The sequence below is a fragment of the Pleurodeles waltl genome, chromosome 3_1 (assembly GCF_031143425.1).
Source record: "Pleurodeles waltl isolate 20211129_DDA chromosome 3_1, aPleWal1.hap1.20221129, whole genome shotgun sequence".
Classification (NCBI taxonomy): Eukaryota; Metazoa; Chordata; class Amphibia; order Caudata; family Salamandridae; genus Pleurodeles; species Pleurodeles waltl.
Window position 1 is genome coordinate 511,931,648 of NC_090440.1, and position 22,387 is coordinate 511,954,034.

Here is a 22,387-nt window from a genome sequence, read left to right on the forward strand (position 1 = left end):
CTTGCATTTAACTCTTGATATTCATTGTGCGCGACCATTTCTTGGCATTTGCATGGTGGCATTCGAATCGGCAAGACGCGTGATCCATTCCTTGCATTTAACTCTTGATATTCATTGTGCGTGACCATTTCTTGGCATTTGCATGGTGGCAATCGAATCGGCAAGACGTGCGATTCATCCCTGATGTTGGAAAATGGGTTATTGGTAGGGCAGGTAGGTACCTACACCTAGCAACAAGCCACTAACCTCCACATAGGTACAGTTAGGTCTCAGTAAATTAATCCCAGCTCAACCCTTGGTAGCTTGGCAACGAGCGTTAAGGCTTAACTTAGGAGACAAAGTGTAAAGCATTCAAATATCACAAAACAGTAATTAAATAAAACACAGGAAACAGTTTAAAAATCCAAAACCAATTTATAAAAATAGCTTATATTTTTATCTTTAAAATGACACAAAAACGATTAAAATCGGTTCAGGGGAACCGGAGATATGAATTTTTAAAGTATTATTATTTTCTAGCGCTTAGAAACAAAAAGCGCCAATCGGGTCATCTGGTTGCACCAGGACCGGGGCAAAGTCAAACTTTCAGGCCGACCGCGATGGAGCCCTGCTCGGCTACAAGTCGCGGGAGGCCTCGGTTAAAAAGTTACCTTCTGACTTAGGCCCTCATTCTGACCCTGGCGGTCTTTGACCGCCAGGGCGGAGGACCGCGGGAGCACCGCCGACAAGCCGGCGGTGCTCCAATGGGGATTCCGACCGCGGCGGTAAAGCCGCGGTCGGACCGGCACCACTGGCGGGGTCCCGCCAGTGTACCGCGGCCCCATTGAATCCTCCGCGGCGGCGCAGCTTGCTGCACCGCCGCGGGGATTCCGACCCCCCCTACCGCCATCCAGATCCCGGCGGTCGGACCGCCGAGATCCGGATGGCGGTAGGGGGGGTCGCGGGGCCCCTGGGGGCCCCTGCAGTGCCCATGCCACTGGCATGGGCATTGCAGGGGCCCCCGTAAGAGGGCCCCTACATGTATTTCACTGTCTGCTGCGCAGACAGTGAAATACGCGACGGGTGCAACTGCACCCGTCGCACAGCTTCCACTCCGCCGGCTCGATTCCGAGCCGGCTCCATCGTGGAAGCCTCTTTCCCGCTGGGCTGGCTGGCGGTCTGAAGGAGACCGCCCGCCAGCCCAGCGGGAAAGTCAGAATTACCGCCGCGGTCTTTCGACCGCGGAACGGTAACCTGACGGCGGGACTTTGGCGGGCGGCCTCCGCCGCCCGCCAAGGTCAGAATGAGGGCCTTAGTCTCTTTTTTGATGTTTTTCTTCCCCGGGACGAACCTGCCAGTTGAATCCGACCTCCTGGAGCCATTGTCCGGATACGCGAAGTCGGTTTCCTCGGTGGTGATTTTTACCTTCGGACTTAGTCGTTTTTTCGAGATGAAAATTCTTCGACCGGGGTAAACCTGGATCTTGATCCGACGTCCGTGGAGCCCTTCTCGGATACGATGGCTGGGAGGTCCCGGTCAACTTTTTACCTTCGGACTTAGGCCCTCATTCTGACCTTGGCGGTCTTTTCGCAAGACCGCTGAGTTACCGCCGCGGTGAAGACCGCCGACCGCGGCGGTGTGCCGCTGTGCGCATTCTGACCGCTGGGAGCGTTCCGCCGGAAAACCGCCAGCAGCCACACTGGCGGTCGGCGGGAAAGTGGAGACTGGTCAACCTCCACCGCCACGCCAGCAGAACACCGCCCACAGAATTACGACCCACATTTCTGTGTGGCGGTCTTCTGTTGGCGGTCTTCTGTTGGCGGTCACGTCCCTATGGCTCCCGTCACCTCCCGGAGGACCAACGCACAAGGTAAGTTGATCGTCCGTGAGGGGAGGGGGTGGGGGGGTGTTGTGTGATGTGGGCGTGCATGGGGGTGTGAGTGTGAGTGTGTAGAGGGGGTGTGTGAGTGCGTGTATGCGGGCGGGGGGTGCTGCTGTGTCTATGGGTAATGTGTGCTGTTCGGCAGGTGCGCATGTCGGCATGTATGTGTGCGGGTATGTGTCCCCGTTGTGTATGTGTGTGTAGGGGGTGTGTATATGTGCATGTTGGGGGTGTGTGCATGTCGGGGTACATGTATGTGCATGTCGGGGTGGGGGTGGGGAGGGGGTTCGTACCACCTCTGGGGGGTGGCAGGGGGGTGGAGGGTGTGGGGGGAGGACTCGGGTGGGTAGTGGGGGGTGGGGGAGACCCCTATCAGTGCCAGGGAAGGAATTCCCTGGCCCCGATAGTGCTTACCGCCATGGTTCGCACGGCGGTTCCCGCCCGCAAGAAACCGCGGCGGTAGGCAGGGTCATAATACCCTTGGCGGTCTTGGGACGACCGCCGGGCCGGAGTGCGCAAACTCCAGCCCCGCGGTCATGACCGCCGCGGCGGTCGGAGTGGAGAAGTAGCGGTCGGTCGCGGCGGGGACCGCCGCGGTCAGAATGCCATTTTTAATACCGCCGGTCTGTTCGCGGTCCGACCGCCGTCTCTCCGCCGACCGCCAGGGTCAGAATGAGGGCCTTAGTCTCTTTTTTGGATGTTTTTCTTTACCGGGACGAACCACGAAGTCAGGCCGGGTCGCGGTTGAGGCAAGCCGGCTAGAATTTCCGCGTCGGGTCGGTCACTTTATGGAGCTTTTTTTCAAAAATTCTCCAATCTTTTCCAAACTTCTGGGGCTTCACCCAGATGTTCTTTTAAGGTTCTTTTGGGGTCCACAGCTCACCCCAAGGGTCCAGAAGTTCTGTGATGGTCCTTGGGAAGTGCAGACTTCAACTCCCAGAATGCACCTGGCGCAAACTCCTTTTTGGCCACTGGACAGTGGTCAGCTGGTCACTTTTTCAGAAGTTGGTGCAGGGGACTCTGGATAGCAATTTTTCACCTGTAGCAAACAGGGAGTCCCTCCTTGAACCAGTTGAAGCCAGGCAAAGTCCTTCTTGTGGTGAAGCCCAAGTGTGCAGCTGGTGCAGTCTTTCTGAGTGCAGGGTCCAGGTGCAGGCCAGGGGTCCAGCAGGGCAGTCCTTCTTCTCCTTGTAGTTCCTTCTTCTTGAAATTTGGTGGGGATCTGAGGTGTGGGTGCAGGTCTGCCACTTTTATCCTTGCTCCTGGGTGAAAAGCAGGGGGGTCCTGGTTCTCCACTCAGGGACAGGGTCGTCCCCCTGTGATGACCACTTCCTGGGAAGTGTGGCAAAAATCCATCCCAGAAGGCAACAGTCTCTAAAAATCCAAAATGGATGAATCTGATTTTTGGAGGATAGATCTGGCTGAGCCCACCCACTGGTGTGGCTAAAAATCATAAACACACCCCTCTCATGCCCTCTCCTAATCTAATTAAGGGGGCACCTAATTGTCTGGGGTTGCAGGATGTGGGGGTGTTGCTGGGTGCTCCAAATGTCCTTCTCTGCCTTTGAAGACCAGTTTGGCCGCCCTCCCCCTTCCTGCCTCACCATCTGCTGAGGGGAGATTTCTCTCCCCCAAGCACATTCCTTTGTGTGAAGTCAGGCCACTTCACACCTCATCAAGGTAGCCTGGCAGAAGCTGCTGCAGGCTGGCCAATCAGAGCACAGCAGCAAAAACAATGCAGAGCTGAAATTGGCAACTTTTTATGTAATGTCTAAACTTTTTACCTGAACAAGTTATATTAAATCCCACAACTGGAAGTTGTGGGATTTATTACAACAATTAATTTGATACCAAATTCTTGGTATGTAGCATTTAAGGAGACTTTAAAATTTAAAATAAAGTCTGCCCATTTTAGCCTATGAAGGCCATTTACTTCAATGAGGGAAAAACTAATTTGGCTGTTTTTACCTCACCAGGGCTTATAAATCTATTTTTATAAAGTCCCTGCTTATAGTTACATGGCACCCAGCCCTAGGGGCACATAGGGCACACCTTAGGGGTGACTTATATGTAATAATAAGGTAGTTTAAGACTTTGGAAGTACCTTTAATTCCAAAGTCGAATTTGCATATAACTTTAATTTAAAAGCAGCCAGCAAGGCAGGCTTGCTTTTAAAATGACACTGGGCACCTCAGCAGTGCACCTAGGTGTGCACCACCTATGCTGTGGTCCCTAAACCTACATGCCCTACCATATACTAGGGACTTATAGGTAGGTTAACTTAGCCAATTATAATTAGCCTAATTTGCATATCCATTTTACACAGAGCACTGGCCCTGGGACTGGTAAGCAGTACCCAGGGCACAGCCAAGAGTCAGTAACCACCAGTACCTATCCAGAAAGAGTGGGGGTGATCAGGCAAAAAAAAAGGACTTTCCTACACCTGACATTAAACTCTTGTTATTCAGTGGACGCTACCATTTCTTGGCATTTGCATGGTGGCATTCGAATTGGCAAGACGCGCAATTCATTCCTTGCATTTAACACTTGATATTCATTGTGCGCGACCATTTCTTGGCATTTGCACGGTGGCATTCGTATCGGCAAGTAGCACGATTCATTTCCCACATTTAAATCTAGATGTTCAGATCGCTTACAGTGTGCGCGATCATTTCATGGCAATTTTAACTTTGATGTGTATTGTTTGCTGAAGTGCAAACAATTATCTAGGGCCTTTTGAATTTTCTGCAAAGGTGTTAAATTCAAGATGATACATTCTATGTGCATGTTAAGTCCTTAGTACAATTCCTATTGTTTTTCCAGGGAATGTGCAGATTAAAGTTCTTATATTCCTAGACAGTATGTGACATTTCATGAAAAGTTAATATGAAACATTGTATTAACCATCCTTGATTCCTTCCCAGGTACCCAGACATTTTGAGGTCTAGTTATAGTCCTTTCTTAAGTTATCCATGGTTACAGTATGACAATGCTTAGAATCATAGTCTAGTAAAAATCAATGTGATAATATCTTTATATTGTGTTGTTTAACCTTTTGCTTCCTACAGGTCTCCTTCCCAGCTGTTCCCATCCTAATCCCCTTTTCCCCCGCTTGGACTCTCTCAGGCTCTGTGATATTTCTATCAGAGTTTTGGAGCTGTCTAATGGTGGACATGTTGGGAGCGTACGCAGGCCCTGAGGATCTGGTCTCCCTGACACTTATATACATAATCACACAATGCTTTATTACAAAACAGTAAATAATGATTGACTGGCCAGTCATAAATTGAAACAGAAAAACATTTGAACACCTGTGACCCTGCAACCCCTTAACTCTAAACTAATCTTCTACACATTCTTTACTTGTGGTTTTAACAATGCTCAACAAACTAATCAATCTTCACTTTAGAATACTTATATTTTTGTAGTAAATACAATGCTAATACCATGTGTGCCTTGTCATTGTAACCCTAAGACCTCCATGTAGTGTGAACTGATTAGATTTTCTGCACTCATTGTCTAATTAGGTTACAATTTATTTGGAAATATAAAGTACGTGCCAGGGAGCCTGTGTGCCTGGAGTTGTTAATACCTCCACGTTTGCTACACATAAGTTCGCTTTTAACTGCAAACCTTTCAAGTCACTCATTTCATTGGGTCCTTAAGTTAACTCCTCACCTTATTCCGGTCAGTATAAGATTTGGGCCTGCAGTATCCTTTTTTTACATACATCTACGTAGCACTTTCTACCAATGTTTGTTGTTGCGTTGTATTTTCATGTACACTTTCTACATTTCCTATCACAGAACTAAACTTTTCAACCGTTGCCTAGGTTCTAGTCAATTAATTTGGTTTACTATACTTTCAAATCCTCCTCATGCGTTTCCGAGCACTGAATGCTGCAACCTTCCGCACATGCAGTTAGAGGTATGATCCTTTTAAGGCCCATGCTGAAAGACTTCAGACTCTGCTCTCTATCTGACTCAAAAATGAGAAATCACCAGATGTACAAGGTCTTGCAGAAGGAGGTCTACTCTACCTCTGCAACAAAAGTAGAAATCAAAGACATTGAATTAAGTCTCCACACCTGGCACTACTTTGTTTTGGAATTGTCTCCTGAGGCACGTTGAACTGGCATTTCTGTCAGACTCCAGAAAGGTGTACACGCTGGTTTGTACAAGTTGTTTATTTTTATTTTTTATTTTTTTACTGGTTTGTGTAAATTGAACATGGAATTATTGAGCAAAGAGTTTCACTTTGAATATTGTCTGGTAATCTGGAATCCAAGGACATATTTACCCCAGTGATCTCTCACACATGGTTCAAAACCTACAGAGTAGCTTGCTAGCTGTACAACAAAAGCACTTTAGTCAAGTGCGTGAAACACTATAAAAATATGTGTTTCCCAAACTGTAGGTCGAGTCCCACTGACAGGTGCAGCCGATTTTTGGTGGGTTGTGAAAATCTAAGGAATAAATATAGATTCCTTTAAATTCTCTATTCATCCTGTCACATTTGCTGCACTTCAGTGACTGAGGTCGAATGGCAGGCTCCGTCTTAGTGGCACACAATGCCGTTTTCGCTGAAGGGAGAGTTGGAAAACATGCCTGAACCTAAGCTCTCCCCTTAAAACTTTCCTCAATTCACTCCTCCGGCTCCGTGAAGGTATCCATATTTACATTGGTCTATCGTGCCTATATATGTGTTGAAGGTCATATCTGTTCATGGAATTAAGAAAGCCGTCATTAATAAAAGTATCCAAATCAAATTACTCTGGACTTTGTTGCCTCTATACTCCATAATGGACCAATAGTACTAACATTGGGCTTTCAGCAATTAATTGGCCGGCACTGGAATAGTATTTGGCTCACAGATGGAAAATAAATCTGTGCTGTGTGTTGAAAATGGTACCCTCGAGAAAAAAAGTTTGTTCAAGGTGCCTATGCAGGAAACTGCTAATTATGACACCTGGAAAAACCTTTTCAATACGATACCCTTGAGGCCTGTGGCCGCCTGTGCTCCTAGAGAGCAGCTAAGTAGACTTGTTGTGCTAAATCCACAGTCCTCTCCTGGGAGACCGCTGGGCCTGGGTAAAGTTCGCTGATATCCGTGTACGGCTCTAGCTGAAAATAAACACTGGCAAAAATCAAAAGGCCTAAAGAGGCTGCTAAGACAGACCTGCTTTTCTCACAGTGCTTTTGCTTTCAACCTACACTGGCTCACAATTATATAAGCCTCCCTGACTGTGCGCTTGCCCTTTTAAGCCCCTATGGTGTTCCACGAAGGACAGGCATGCCCGGAGTATTCCAGGACACGCGTGGCACTACTCAGTTTTCTGTACAACTCAGTTAACGTATATAGTAGGCTCCGATATTTCTTGTCGTGTGTTTTTGGGAAAAAGGATGGGAAAAAGCGTAGGTGACTAGTCAGACTATAAACTTTAGGCTTTCGATAGTGAGGACTATGTTTGGAGGACAGAAGTTACGGTAAGAGTCATCTGTTGTTCAGCAGAGTGATATATGTTGTTGGTAAGTCTATTGTGCATACTGTCACGTACGTGCATGTGTTTTCTTAATTGGTCTCCATACAACGCATTCTAGAATGTTGTTCGATTAGAAGGTTTCGGTTTGCCCTCTTCAGTTTAACTAGCATACATAAACTTGGCTCAGGCCTTTGAGCGGGCGTGCTCTCTATCTATCTCTCTCTCTCTCTCTCTCTCTATATATATATATATATATATATATATATACATACACACACACAAATATATATACTTACATAAGTGGCACTTTAAAAATAGCATGCAGAGTTGCAGTTATTAAATAATGATTCATAGAATAAGGTACATTTCAGAGGTTGGGTATTTCGAGAACACATTAATTCTACAAAAAATATGTAACACCCCTGATTTCCAAACTTCCTACCTTTCAATGGTCTAAACTGATCTTCTTCTTAATATTTATTTTGATCACCTTCTTAATATTTATTTACAATATAAGTCAGACTTTTTCATGTTCCAGGGTTATTGTTTGTAATGATACCATCTGTTTCATCCATGTCTCCAATTTACATGCCTTTCTTTTGTGTATCACTCTACTCCATGAGTTTTTACAAACATTTTTCCAGAGGCCACAAAGCTTGGTTTGTGACGTGACTGAGGGCGTCATTGATGCCAGCAGGTTGGTGGTCTTGGAAGGGGGTGGTAAGGTGGGTACAGGGGAAGCAAAGCATGTATATCTAGTGGCTGAGTTGCATAGTGTGAAACCAGAAAACCTGGGTTCAATCCCATCTTCCCCACTTTACCAACTCGTGTGAGCCTAGGCAATTTGTTTATTACACTTTCCCAATTCTTAACATCACATATGAGTACCTTGAAAATATATGACTCCAGGGTGTATGCTATGCAAAACCACCTCTTGTGTTTGTTTTAATAAACTGTTGTTCATGTATAATAGGAACCCCGACCACTCATGATTAATAGGAACCCAGGCTATCCTAAGAGTGCACATGGAAATTTACTTGCCTCCTAGTTCTCTATTGGCAATGTTGTCAGTGTGTGGGGAAGGATGAATGTTTCTAAGTTCATGTTTGAAAACTAGCACTTAAAAAATACTTATCAGTGCACTAACATAACCTGATGTACTAATGTGAACTGGCTCTGCATGTTAATGAAACACACATGTTTTAATTTTCAAGAGATCTTATATTTTTTACACTTTTTGCTGCAAGGTGACTTTGAAAATAAGGGTGTTCCTAAGGTTATGAGGTGCAGGACAACCTAGTTACTTTCTTAAACTTCAATTAACTTTTAAATAAAGGCTTGCCTGTTTATTTAATATTGTTTTAATGTTAGTGCTGAGTCGAGTGAACAGCTGCACAGTGCTGCTGTTGATCAGGGGGGGCCACATGTAAAGGTCAGGAGGGCCACATGCAGCCCCAGACCATGCTTTGAATATCACTGTTCTGGTTTAATATGACCTGTCTCTCTCCTTTTTCTCTTATTTCCACTCTGCCCCTATTATCTGGTCTCTCAGGAGGTCTTAGGGGCATGATGTTCCTATACGTTTTTAATTTTAGAAAAGCAGTTCCCCTACTTAATATGAAAAGAGAACCCTCCCGGGACAGTTAATTCCAAGAGTTGAAGTGCTGTAGCTGAAGTGTAAGACAGGAATTCTCCTGTGCTGTGAAATCAGGGGCAGGACAGACAACTAAACAAGCCTTCTTGTCAGTTCCCCTATTTCATGTGAAAAGAGAACCATCCCAGGACGGTTAATTCCAAGAGTTGAAATGTTTTAGCTGAAGTGTAAGGCAGGGAGTCTCCGGAGCTGTGAAACCGGTCGGCGAGGCAGACAGCTAAACAAGCCTTCTTGCCAGGGTGTCTGCTTACCTTAAAGAAATGTCAATGGGCACAACTGGTTAATCTGCAAATCTGCAAATGTAAAGGGTGCTTGGAAGCCTCGTTGACTTTAATTGATGAAATCACTTGAAGCTTCCTAGTGAGACGGATTTATGTTTATTTGAGTGTTGTTGCTTGGGAGTTACCAGCTGAACTGTGAAGTGTGTGCTTTTAAAGGACAGTTATAAAAAAATGGCACTATGTACACTCTGGGTATTAATAAAATCTATATTTTGGAAGCACTTTTTATCTCAAACCTTTTTGTAGCAGCCTATATTATACTGTTGTTTGTTTAATGCAAGTTTAAAATAAAGACTTACATGTTCACAGTTCTTTCTGTCACAGACTGGGACCTCTTAGCACTAAAAATACACAAATCACCATTCTTTGCTGTCCCAATCAGTTTTGGGGCTCTTTGGTGCTTTGGTGTAGTGCATTAACTAATGGAGGTTTCATAATGTATGTTAGTGAATTTCCCACTGATTAACATAACTTCCATTTGATTTTCATTTAAGCTGTGTGCTTCTTTTATATGTAATTATCTAATGGTGAAAGACCGAAAAAAAGTTGCAGAATATTTTGCTTTTTCTGTCACACCTTTGACCACGCCCCCACGCTCATGAACCCCCAATGAATTCTGTGCAGTTTCACACAGTTCCCATACTTCTTTAATGCACTTCAACCACTCTCGGAGAAACGTATATGCGACTCAAGATTTGCCCACCTCCTCAAAATATCATGCCTATGGGTTGTGCATGAGGAAGATGGAATGTGGATTGTTGAATGGGAAGTTTAGAATATGTGAGGTAGGGAAGGTTGGAAAACTGAAAGCATGGAAGGTTGAGGGTTTAGGTCAAGGATTTCCAGTTAGTCTGGGGAACGGTTTTTAGCTGCCATATTGCATATATTTATCTGTTACCTGAATAAATCTTGAAGGCAACTTGTGCTGCTGTCAAGCATCTGTTGTGTTGCTCTAAGGGTGGTGACCGCTCATGATTGTATGGGCCTAGTGCATGCCAACAAACACTCAGACACTGGGAGTGGTGTTGCTGGTGTTCAGCAGAGACAGGTTGCACTATTCCCCTCTGACCATGCCCAGCAGCCACCAGAATTTATTACTATTGTCACGTGGTATTCTTGGCTCTTCCCATACAGGTCAAACCTCCGGGGGTTTGTCCTGATTTCCCCTCAGATGTGACCACGTAATAGTAGCATCAGTGCCAGAGTTATGCCACTGGGCAGGACACTACAGCATTGAGCTTTTCTCCTCCCATTCTCGTGACAAGCGGGATGGAGGAGTAACAAGTTTCAAGAGAATTGTGTGCTGGCTGGGTAAATAGTTCTAGTAGAGGAGTGCTAAGGACAGGTATGCAACATTCAAAGCCAGAACAATTATTGAAGTACAAGCACTATTTGTTATTAAATAACAAAACTGGCAGGGACCAGACCATTGAATTGTTAAAAAGACAAAGGTGACTTCTTTTGCTGTTTTCACTTGTTATTTCCTTTATTACATAACTGTATTGACAAGTGGACAGAGTTCATTCTACTGGGAAAAGGCAACAATGAATACATTTATTGTTTTGATGAGTGAGCAGAATTAATCCAGTTAGAGAAAGACAGCGGTGAATACTCTTGTTGTTATTGTTTGTTATTTCCAGTTTATTGGCATGCTAATCAAACGTATCCATCCGTTTTTCTTATGAACCCAAGGTGAACCAGTTGTTGAGTAGGACATCTGGTATGGAAGTCTTCAAACTTATGTGGCTGTATTGGAAAGAGATGTCTGTACATGGCAAAAGGAGTTGTCGCTCTTGAAAAATAATCATGGGGGACAGGGTATAAGAGAACTTAAACATTTACAAATATGTTTAGCTTCACCACCCCTGTAGATTACCTTCACGCAGCATATCCAGAGATGGAATCAAAATTAAAGCATGTCATGTTGAAGCAACTCTGAATGTTCATGAACCAGTAGTTATTCTGCTAAGGTGGAACCACTGAGAATACTACTCAGGAAGAATACCAAGTTTGAATGGGGAAAGCAGCAAAGTCTTTGAATTATTGAAAAGTGAGATTGTACAAGCTCAATGTATCAGGTCAGTTGTAGATGGAAAACAGTGCTAGTTGCAGTGGATGTGAGCAGTAGCCATTTGGGCACATTTAATTTGGGCACGGTTCTAGTGAGAAAAGGCCCCTTTTTCTGGATAACCCACACATTTTGCCCCCACGTTTTGCTAGATTTAGTGCAGGTTTACTGACTCTGAACAATGGGGCACTGACATCCACCACTCAGGGTATGTGCTGTGACCCTCTAAATAATATGTAATGTACTCTGGGTACCCTGGGCCTGTAAGTTAAATGGCACCTGTCGACTGCAGCACGTACTGTGCCACCACTAAAATGACCAGTAAAAGTATTACTTTAGGTCTGCTACTGCAGCCTAGCTGTTAAGCTTTTAAACTGCAAATTCCTCCTGGCAAAATACACCTTTAGCTCAGCTAAACCTTCCTTTTTAATTCTGGTAAGTCACCCCTAACATACGCCCTAAGTGCTCATAAGGCAGGTCCATGGTAAAATATTGGAAATCTGTTCTTAAGTTTTATATGTCCTGACAGTGAAAAATCTCCAAAGTTATTTTTCAGTGTCAAAAGGCTGGTTCGCCCATAGAAAAGCACTGAGTTACATTCAAAGGGGCTGCCCCTGTTACAGGCAGATGTAACCCACACCTAGGCCTAACCTGGCCATTGTCTAAGTAACCAGAGGGGTACCAATCCCAGTGAGGGGAAATCCTGGTCCAGAATTGGTTTTCCAAGGACAGGTCCTCATTTCCTTAAACACACCTCAGGGCTGTGCCCAGGACTGGATCAGGGGAAGAACATTGTTGTAATTTGGCTGAACAGGATGCTGTGAGATTGTTTAGGTCCGAATCCCCAGAAAGTGATGCAAAAGTGTGTAGGATTTCCCTTGTGAACTTTTTCCTTCTTGGTTAAGGAGTCAACACCACCCACAAGCTAGAGCCAGGCATACAAGTAGCACCCCTGATGACATTCCACAGAACACTGCTGGACCTGTTGAAAACCGAAGGACTGCATTTGCTGTTTTAACTCTAGAGAGAAACCACAAGGGCTATACTTGCTCCCACTTTCACCCAGAACCGAATAGTGGACCTCAGGGGCTTGTGGCCAGATTCCTGTTAAGCTCCAGTAACACAAAGGCTGCAAAAAGCTTGCAACAAAGGACAGCCCAACTGACTGGTTTCTGCTGGATTTAGATTTGAACGTGCTGGTGGCTTCTGGGAGGCCGAGTCCTAACTCACGAAGTGTTGCCTAAAAGGTTCTGGACCTCTCTAATACCTGGCTGGTGTTAGAGTGTACTCTCTCTCCCTCAAGATTTCAAAAGGGGAGATATAGAATCTTTTTCCTAAAAGAACCAGAGGCTACCACAGGAGTGCCGCTGAACTGCAGCTGCCAACATTGCATTGGCAGTAGGATTCAACTTGCTGATTTGCCCCACTGAAAGCAGTTAGACTTCCAAAAAGTTTCTAAAAGCCAACATGGAGGATTTCACTGGGGCCAGGGCTGAGCAGCACCCTGCCATTGTTGAGCCCTCTGTTAGATCCAGCAGGCTGTTTGTCCTGTTGACAAGAAAAATCTTCCTGAAAAAAGACTAATTCAAAAGGCAAACTTGCTTCTGTAGCCAACCCACGCTCCATCGTGGTCGACCTTAATGTTTGACTTTGGCCCAGTCTAGTGTGACCAGATATCCGCAGTTCACTCTTGGCACTTTTTGGAGCGATAGACCTCTAAAAGTCCTAAAAATAATATCTACGGTTCCCCTTGTTTAATGTATACTATTTTCATGAATTGACGTTGGATTTCTGTTGTGTTCTATTTTCAACTTATTAACTTTTTTGGTTCTGGTAAATGCTTTACACTTGTTTCCTTTGAGTTAAGCCAGTCTGCTTTGTGCCACAGCTACCCTGAACTAAGATAAGGTTTAAATTATAGTAACCCAGTTGGACCTGATACAGTATAGTGACTTTATTATTTAGTGATTCACTTTCTCATGTTTCTGGTGGAGAGAGATGAGCATGAAGAATGGGTGTGGCATACGGATCAAGAGCTTTGTGCGACTCTGAGAAAAATTACTCAGTGATAGAGAAGAAGTTGTTAGTGTGTGTCTGAGCTCTGCAACATTTTCAAATGTACTTGTGAGGGTACAGATTTATCCTTCGCACAAATCACAGAAGTCTAGTGCATATGTTGCCTCCTAGTGGGGAAGAAATGAAGACTTCTGGACTTTCAAGATTGGCTGCAAAGCTCCACCATTGCCAGTTTCAGGTAATGAACGTTCCAAGGAAAACTAATCAACAATCTTATTGTATGTTGCGCTTGTATTTACAATTTCAGATGTGGAAATGAGAGGTTATTTATCAGAGAGTGCCCCTACTAAGGAGGAATCGGACCAAACCATTGATGGAGATTCCACTTCCAAACTAGTACAGAAGTATTTGGAGAATAGTGGGCCTAAGAAGGAACAGTAGAAGCTGAATTAAGATCATTGCTCAATATTGAAGGCAAACCTGCATGAGAGGGTGGTATCCTCCAGAATCTAGATGAGATGATACCACTGTTCAGTTTGAGGAGGAACATTGTGAATTTAGGCCATGAAAGATATATTGGAATGCCCAGTTACAAGTGGAAAATCTAGGAGTGTTTTTAGTGGACAAAGATGGATAATGAAGCTGATTGCTGAGTAAGATAATGCAGACTATGTGGTGATAGTGACAAGTTGTTTAAACCCTGTATGATGAAGACAGTGTATGTGGCTCTTCCACGGATACAAACGAGAAAATTATATCATATGTCCTTTTTCTTTTCTCTTGTAAGGAGGGACATTCATGTTGGGGTTGTCATGCATTATTACTCTGAAAGGCCGGCGCTAAAACTCGGGGAACGTTTCAAAATGGATGTTGTTATTGATTTCTTGGAGTGTAGTTTTTAGTAGACGAGGGCTGCCTAATCAATGAAGAGGTTCAACTTGATGTGAGTGGTTGTAAGAACAGGGCAAATATGTTACAAGTAATGTTTTAGCGTGCAGGACTGCACCTATTGCAGTCACTGGATGTTCTCCACTTGAGTTGTTGACGGGCGGAAATTTGGAGTTCCCGTTTGGCACCAGGGCGATCGAAGAATGTGAAGAAATTTGAGAAATTCTCCACAAAGGAAGTTTGTGTGTGTGTAAGTATGAGATAGAAAGTTGAAGAGTAGAGCTTCTGGAAAGCAGAAGAGGGAAGTTGTGACGGGTCTCTGCCTCAAGTGGGGGAAGTGGTTAGGTTTAAATGCCCAAATGGTCAGAGGAGAGTTTGCTTAACATGGTTGCACAACTAATAAGGGTTACAACAGACATAAAGGGAGCTGTAGTGTTTCTGTGTTCAGATATCAGAGTGGAAATGAGGCTGAAGCGTTGGAGATGAGTAAATCTCCAACAACAGCATTTGGGCTTTCCAGTGCTTTCTGGATAATTTTCTTTTTGGTACTTTGGAAAGTACTCCTCCGGATTATGGAAAGTTCACATGTTGCTGAAAATGATTTGGTTGGTTAGGCAATAAGTAGTGGGAAACGTACTGTGCCTGTGAAGTTCAAGACCTGTGTTATGACTTAGCCATGTTAAGTGAGATTGCCTTTCACTTTAGGAGCTGGAAGTTTCAGGGAATTTCACTGCTAAGAGTAAGTGTGTGTTTGTGTGTTGTGCTGTGTTGTTTCTGTAGAGGATTAACGATGGTGGACCTTTGTGTTTCTAGAAGTTGTTTTATCAGGGGGAAGTGCTTGGTATGTGTGTGAGGAAGGTGAAATAGGGATAACGGAGCAAGTAGGTTGGATTGTGGAAGGTAGGTTGTGAGGAATAGTGGAAGATTGTGGATTAAGGTTCTAGGCTTGGCAGTCAGTTTTGGGAACGATCCCCGGATTGCTTTGTTGCTTCCATGTTTATACATAGCTCAAATAAATCTTGAAGACAGCTCACACTTTTGTCAGACATCCATCTTGTCTCTTCCCATAGTGTGCTCTGCAAACTACTAAAATACCCACGACCTTTCACAATCCATTGTGGGTGCTCATTGCATGGAAATCTTTGAAGGAAGGAAAAAGCAGCCATTTTTATTGAATTGCCCTTTGCGCATGCCCATGGCCACTGTATAACTGTGGGAAACACTTATCAGACTAGTCCACCAGATCCTGGTGAACTTCGAAATACTGAGCAAACTTTGTGATAAATATTGTCTGTTATCGGTGAATCTCAGGATGCTGTGTACTACTTTGCAGCTCATTAAGAACCCCATATATTGGCGTTGACTCTCAGAATGTAGTAAGGTCAATCAGTCAAGAGATGAAGGTTTAGAAACTCGGGTGCAGAAGAAACAAGAAAAACATTGAACATATTGGAACTTACTGTCAATCGTATATGTTTAAATTCGGTACGTCTTTATTTACAGAATAGTAAAATAGTAAAGTAAAACAGGTGCAGGTTGGCCTGGGGGACAGCACTGCGCCAAGGACATACATCACCACAAGTCTTAAGATTGAATATTCTTTGCCTGTACTACACGGAACAAGCGATGCCACCTGAATTTGCTAAACCACACAATTGTTGGTGCAATCAAATTGCCTGTCGCTTTTATTTAAATCACAAAGTCGTACACAATTTGATGATACATGAAAACTAACAAAGGTTTTGTGATCTATTGCAGCACTGATTACAAGAGTCTAGTTTTAAATTTGTGCAAGTGGTGGGCACCAGGAGGGTTTTTTGGAGGGACTGGGGCATACTTTACATCATTAATACTTCAAATCATTGCAAGTATGAGAAAGGCAGAAAATGCAGGTAGCAAAACATTCAGAAAGAGATAAAGCAAGGATGAGAAAGAACCTACAAGAGTCAAGTAAGAGACAGGAAATGTAGGGTGGTGAATGAAAGAAGCAGGAATTAGAGTTAAAATGAAGCAGCCTTGATTTTCAGCAACACCGCTTTAGATGGTATGCTACTGATTCTCATTGCTTAGTCCACTGCTCGTACCACCTACAATTCTATTGCAGAAACCAGGCTAAAGACATTGTATTATTTACATGTTAATATAAAAAGAGAAGGAGGAAGTAAAGTTCAATAATTGGGTGCCCAAATGAGCTCTGCCCTGTTCTCCTTCCCCTTTCATCCAACGTAAAAAGGGAGCCCCAGACATCGAAGAGCCTTAAAACCTCTCCTTTGAGTGTTACCGGTTTATTGGCAAACCAGGAAATAGATGGTCACATCTTTAACGTCATCCAACTATCCAGCCTTGGCTGGAATGTCACTGAGAGCCATTGCAAGTGGCCCTGTCTGGACTACTCCTTAACTCCACCACAACTCCTAGGATGCTTTCACACAAAAGAGAACCCTTAAGTTGGTTCCTAACTGTTTTATGGTATGTTCCCTGCTTCCCATTGAGCCCGTCCTAAGTTTTGGGACTATCCTTTTTCTCACACAGAACAATTAATGAATGCCCTCATAGTGAGAGTGTGAATCTTTCCACTTCACTTACAGGAGGGATGCCCTCCTCCCCAGCAGTAGTGGCTGGTGTCAGGGCAGAGTGGCGGGGCGAGGAGGTAGGGGGCTGCACAACATGAACACAAAGATAACACCAAACAGACAAATACAAACAAAAAACATAATAGAACTTACCTGCCTCCCGCTGCAACAATGCTCTTCTGCTCCTCACCACTGCAGCACAGGCTCCCAAACTCCCCTAAGGCAGCATGAGAGCAGCATCGGGATTGGCCTGAGTGCCCTAGCTTGGCGCTCCCAGAGAGACTGGGACCTGTGCCTGCTGTCTCCATCCCGGCAATGCAGCTTGGGTTAGAGATAGCTCAGTGCGCATGTTGGTTTGTCCGTCCTGAGACAGCCAGTGTTAGACCTCACAGACTTATGGTGGTCCATTTTTCTCGCCCTACGTTTGCTGGTTTGAGGACTCTGCACAATTTACCACTGCTGATCAGTGATAAAGTGCATGTGCTCTCTCCCCTAAACATTGGTACGTTGGCTCTCACCCAACTGGCATATTTAATTTACCTGTAAGCTCCTAGTAAAGTGCATTAGTGGTGCCCAGGGCCTGTAAATTAAATGCTACTAGTTGGCCTGCTGCACTGATTGTGCCCCCCGCATAAGTTGCCCCTTAACCATGTCTCAGACTGGCCATTGCAAGACCTGTGTGTGCAGTTTCACTGCCACTTCGATTTGGCATTTAAAACTACTTGCCAAGCCTGAAACTCCCCTTTTTCTGCGTACAAGTCACCCCTAAGGTAAGCCATGTACTTATATGTTTTACATATCCTCGTAGTGAAAAACTCACATAAGTGTTTCTCACTACTGTGAGGCCTGCTCCTCTCATAGGCCAGCATCAGAACTGCCCTTATATACTTTTAAGTGGTAGATTATGATCTGAAAGGAGTAGCCATGTCATGTTTAGTAGGGCCAGAATGGTAATAGAAAATCAAATCCTGCTTACTGGTGAAGTTGGATTTCGTATTACTATTTTAGAAATGCCACTTTCAGAAAGCAGGCATTTCTCTGCACTTACTGCCATCTGTGCCTTAGAGCCTGTCTCCAATCCACGTCTTGTCTGTGCTGGTTGACAGCCCTTCTTGTGTATTCAACCCAGACAACCATAAACACAGGACACTCAAGCATTCATCTGCATACTAAAATGGGTCTCCCTGGGCAGGAAGGGTGGAGGGGCTCTCTCTCTTACACTTTAAAGGTCAATGGCCTGCCCTCACACAAAGGACTGATAACTCTGCACAGGGATTCTGGCAGACAGGGCTGGGTTGAAAGGGAAACTTGTATACTCCAAAAACACTCTTTGAAGTTTCCCCCACTTCAAATATATTTTTGGGTATATCTACTGGGTCTCTGACCCCACAAAATCAGACATGTCTGGACCTGCAACTGTACTCTGTCAGAGGGACTGCCTGGCTGCCCAATGACTCACCTGGACTGTTTTGCTGAGAAGGACTGCTGCCCTGCTTGTTGCCCTGCTGTCTACTGGCCCCTGACTCTGCTGGAAGGACTCTGACTTCTCCACAAGTGCTCTGCAAGAGCTTGGATTGAGCTTGCCTCCTGTTCTGAAGTCTCAGGGCCACAAAGACTTCACCAAAGAGAAAAATATCCTCAGGCATCAGAAAATCGACGCAACGCCTGCTGAAATCAACGCAGCACCTGCCTCACCGCTGAAAAATCACTTCATTACCTACTGTATTGATGTAGTGCCTGCTCCATCGTACCAGCGCGTCACAGATTGTCAACGCATCATCCCTGGTCATCAATATATCATTGCAGTGAGGAACCAAAACTGCACTCATGGAAATTGATGCATCACCTTGCAGTGTGGAAAGAGTGATGCATTGTCTGTGCTGCGTCGAAAAATTTGATGCAGTGCCTTATTTTTCAACACATTTCCTCCTCTGCGACCCCCGTGCGTCATATTTTTTAAGCATCCCAGGTACTGTGTGTTACAAGGATACAACCACTGATTCTTAAGGATGGAGACTCATTTAAACATTTAAAAAATGATATCTTGACTTATGCATATTGTTTTTGTTGTTGTGATCTTATTTTATTCAGATAAAAATTATCTATTTTCCTAAACTGGTGCAGAGTACTTTCTGTGGAGTTTTCACTGTGTTATTTTATGAGTTATTGCACAAATACTTTACACATTGCCTTCTAAGTTAAGCCTGCCTGCTCTGTGCCAACCTACCAGAGAGTGAACACAGGATAAATTGGAGTGTGTTGTGACTTACCATGACTAGGATTGTGGTCCCTACTTAGACAAGGGTGTATACCTCTGCCAACTAGAGACGCAATTTCTAACATTGGTGATCAGCAGTGAAGATAGGCCTTGTGTTTGTGCAGTACCATACAATAGCTATGTGTACCCTACCTACCCACAGTTAAAGGTAATTTCAATTTTGTTTCTTTTTCTGCAATTTTCCTTGCTTTGCACCTTTAATCTTATACATCATGTCTCTGGCTGGATCCACAAGTGGAGCTGGGAAATTTGACCTGGCTAAGCTGGAGGCATACACAGTTACCCAGATGAAGAGCTTTTGAAAAGGGATGGGGTACCTATACGTGGAGACTCCAAGAAGGAGGAGTTTCAAAAGGTGCTGAGGACGTGGGCAGAATCCCATTCCCAAGAGCATGATGAGTTGGGTGAGGAAGAGAATGGCTCTCCCGAGGAGCTGCCAACAACAGTGGGGGATGACACCCATGGATTTGTGCTTCCTGTGAGACCAGGAAGCAGTGTCTCAAGTCAAGGCCTGCACACAGAGGAAAGGAGAGAGGAGAAATTCAGGCTGCAGCTGGCAAAACTAAATGTGGAGGCTGAGGAGAGGAAAGCTATGGCTGAAAGGATGTTATCTGAGGAGAAATTTATTTTGGCTCATGAACTAAGTCTGAAAGACCTGGAGCTCAAGGCTAGGCAGTCTGAATCCAGCAATGATGGTGGCAGCATACATGCAGGACCTGCTGAAGACAAGTAGGTTTGTATATCCAAGGACTTGGTGCCCAGTTATGTGGTGGGTGATGACATTGATAAGTTGTTTTCTGGTTATAAAGTTGCACTAAGGGCACATGGGTTTCCTGAAGAGCACTGGGGGGGGGGGGTATGTGGAAACACATGCCAACACGTGGGAGAGACACACTTCTGACATTAGAGGTTTGTGACAAGACCAAATACACTCCTATGAAAGTCATTTTGACTGACCATTTGAGACGTATCACCAACGATTCAGGAACAGTAACAAGCTCACCAACCAACTCTGGGTAGACTTCATTGTTTACTCCAATAAGGCACTGAATGGCTGGGTGCGGTGCAGCAAAGTCAGTGATTATGTTGGGTTGTACAATTTAAGCTTGAGGGAGAACATGCTCAGTATTTGTTTTACAGAGTTGCGCCAGCACCTAGTTGACAGTCACCTGACTGATCCATGGAAGCTTGCTGAGGAGGCAGACCTCTGGGCTAGCACCTGGGGGGGAGACACCCACAAAGGTGGCGAGGGTTCCCAACAGAAGAAAGAGGGGGGAGAAAAAAATAAAAATAAGGAGTTCTCTAAAGGGCCCCCAAAATAATTCCATGGGAAAAGTGGTAACTGGTCCCAGTCTGAGACTAAGAAGAAATGGTTCTTTGATCACAAGGCAGGGAGGTTTGTACCCTAATGTTCACATATGGACACTCTAAGGGTGACCCCCAAATGTCCCTATAGGGCACAGCCCCCCACTAGGCTAGTAAATTGCTCGGGAGGAGGTAGTCCCAGATAGTTTTGGGGAATGGATAGAGGTAACCCTAGTGTCCCTGAGGGGTGCAGAGATGGTGCCAAAAGCCCACATGCCTGCCAATACTTCCAAGTATAGGCAGTGGGTCACCATCAATGGGCAAATGGTGGAGGCTCTGCGTGACACAGGAGCCAGCATGACCACTGTCAGTCAGCTGGTGTCAGCAGAGCAGGTTCTCCCAAATACATTCCACCAAGTCATTGTCGCCGACAATCGTGAGAGCCACCCACCGGTAGATCTGGTTCCCTTTGAGTGGGGGAGGGGTCTCTGGTACTCTAAAAGTAGCTGTGAGTCCTGCCATGCCTGCAGATTGTCTGTTAGGCAATGACCTGGAGCACATGACCTGGAAGGAGGTACAGCTAAGGTCTCACTTGGAGATGTTAGGATTGCCTGAATGGGTCCATGGCTGCCCAGGAGGGAAGTCAAGGGCGTCTGGAGCCTGGAACAATGGCCCAGGCAGCTGCCAAGAGGAGGGGCAAGGGGTGCTGGAAACCGGTCCCAGACGTTCCCGCTGTGGTTGGCGGGGTTCTCAAGGAGGAGGCCCCCGAGCCAACTGGGGAAGACATTACCACCCTAGGTGACCTACCTGAGCTTGCTGGCTGGCAAGTTGAGGGTGGGCCCACCAAGGAGGAATTCTGCAAGGCGCAGAAAGAATGTCCCACTCTAGAGGGCATGAGGCAACAGTCCTCAGCCCAGGCAGCAGTTGAAGCCTCTGGCGATCACCATATATATTGGGAGAATGATCTCCTTTACAGTGAGCCTGAGGTTCTGGCCATTGGGGCAGCGTGTGCGCTGGTGGTCCCCCAGTGTTACCGGGCCTTCCTACTGGGTCTGGCTCACGACGTCCCCCTGGCAGGACATTTGGGGCAAGACAAGACCTTTGCCAGGCTTGTCACCCACTTCTATTGGCCCTGGATGAGGACAAACTCAGATGCGTTCTGTAGGTCCTGTCCTACCTGCCAGGCCAGTGGTAAAACAGGGAAAAGGTTAAAAGCCCCCCTGATCCCACTCCCTGTCATTGGCACCCCCTTTGAAAGGGTGGGCATCAACATTGTTGGTCCATTGGACCACAAAACTGCCCTTGGCAAAAGGTTCACCCTGGTTTTGGTGGACCATGCCACACATTACCTAGAGGCAATCGCTCTGAGGACCGTAACTGCACCAGTGGTGACCAGAACTCTAATGGGGATCTGTACCCCTGTGGGATTCCCAAAGGAGATAGTGTCTGACAAAGGCACTAACTTCATGTCTGCATACATGAATCCTATGTGGGATGCGTTTGATGTAACCTACAAGTTCACCACACCCTATCACCCCCAATCTAATGGTCTTGTGGAGAGATTCAACAAGACCTTGAAAGGCATGATCACAGGCATCCCTGAGGCCCTGAGGCGTAAGTGGGACATCCTCTTACCATGCCTTCTCTTTGCTTACAGAGAGGCACCCCAGAAGGGGGTGGGGTTCAGTCCCTTTGAGCTTCTCTATGGGTACCCTGTCAGGGGACCCTTAAGCATTGTAAAGAAGGAGTGGGAGAAAGCTCCCAAGGCACCCTATCAGGATGTGGTCAGCTACATGCTGGCCCTCCGCAACCAGATGCACCGCTTCTGGAAAATGGCCAAAAGTAACCTTGAGGCCAGTCAAGAGGTAATGAAACACTGGTATGACCAGAAGGCCACCCTGGTAGAGTTTTAACCTGGAGACAAAGTGTGGGTAATGGAGCCAGTATTGAAGTAAAGGAGTGGAAAGGGGAGGCCACTTAC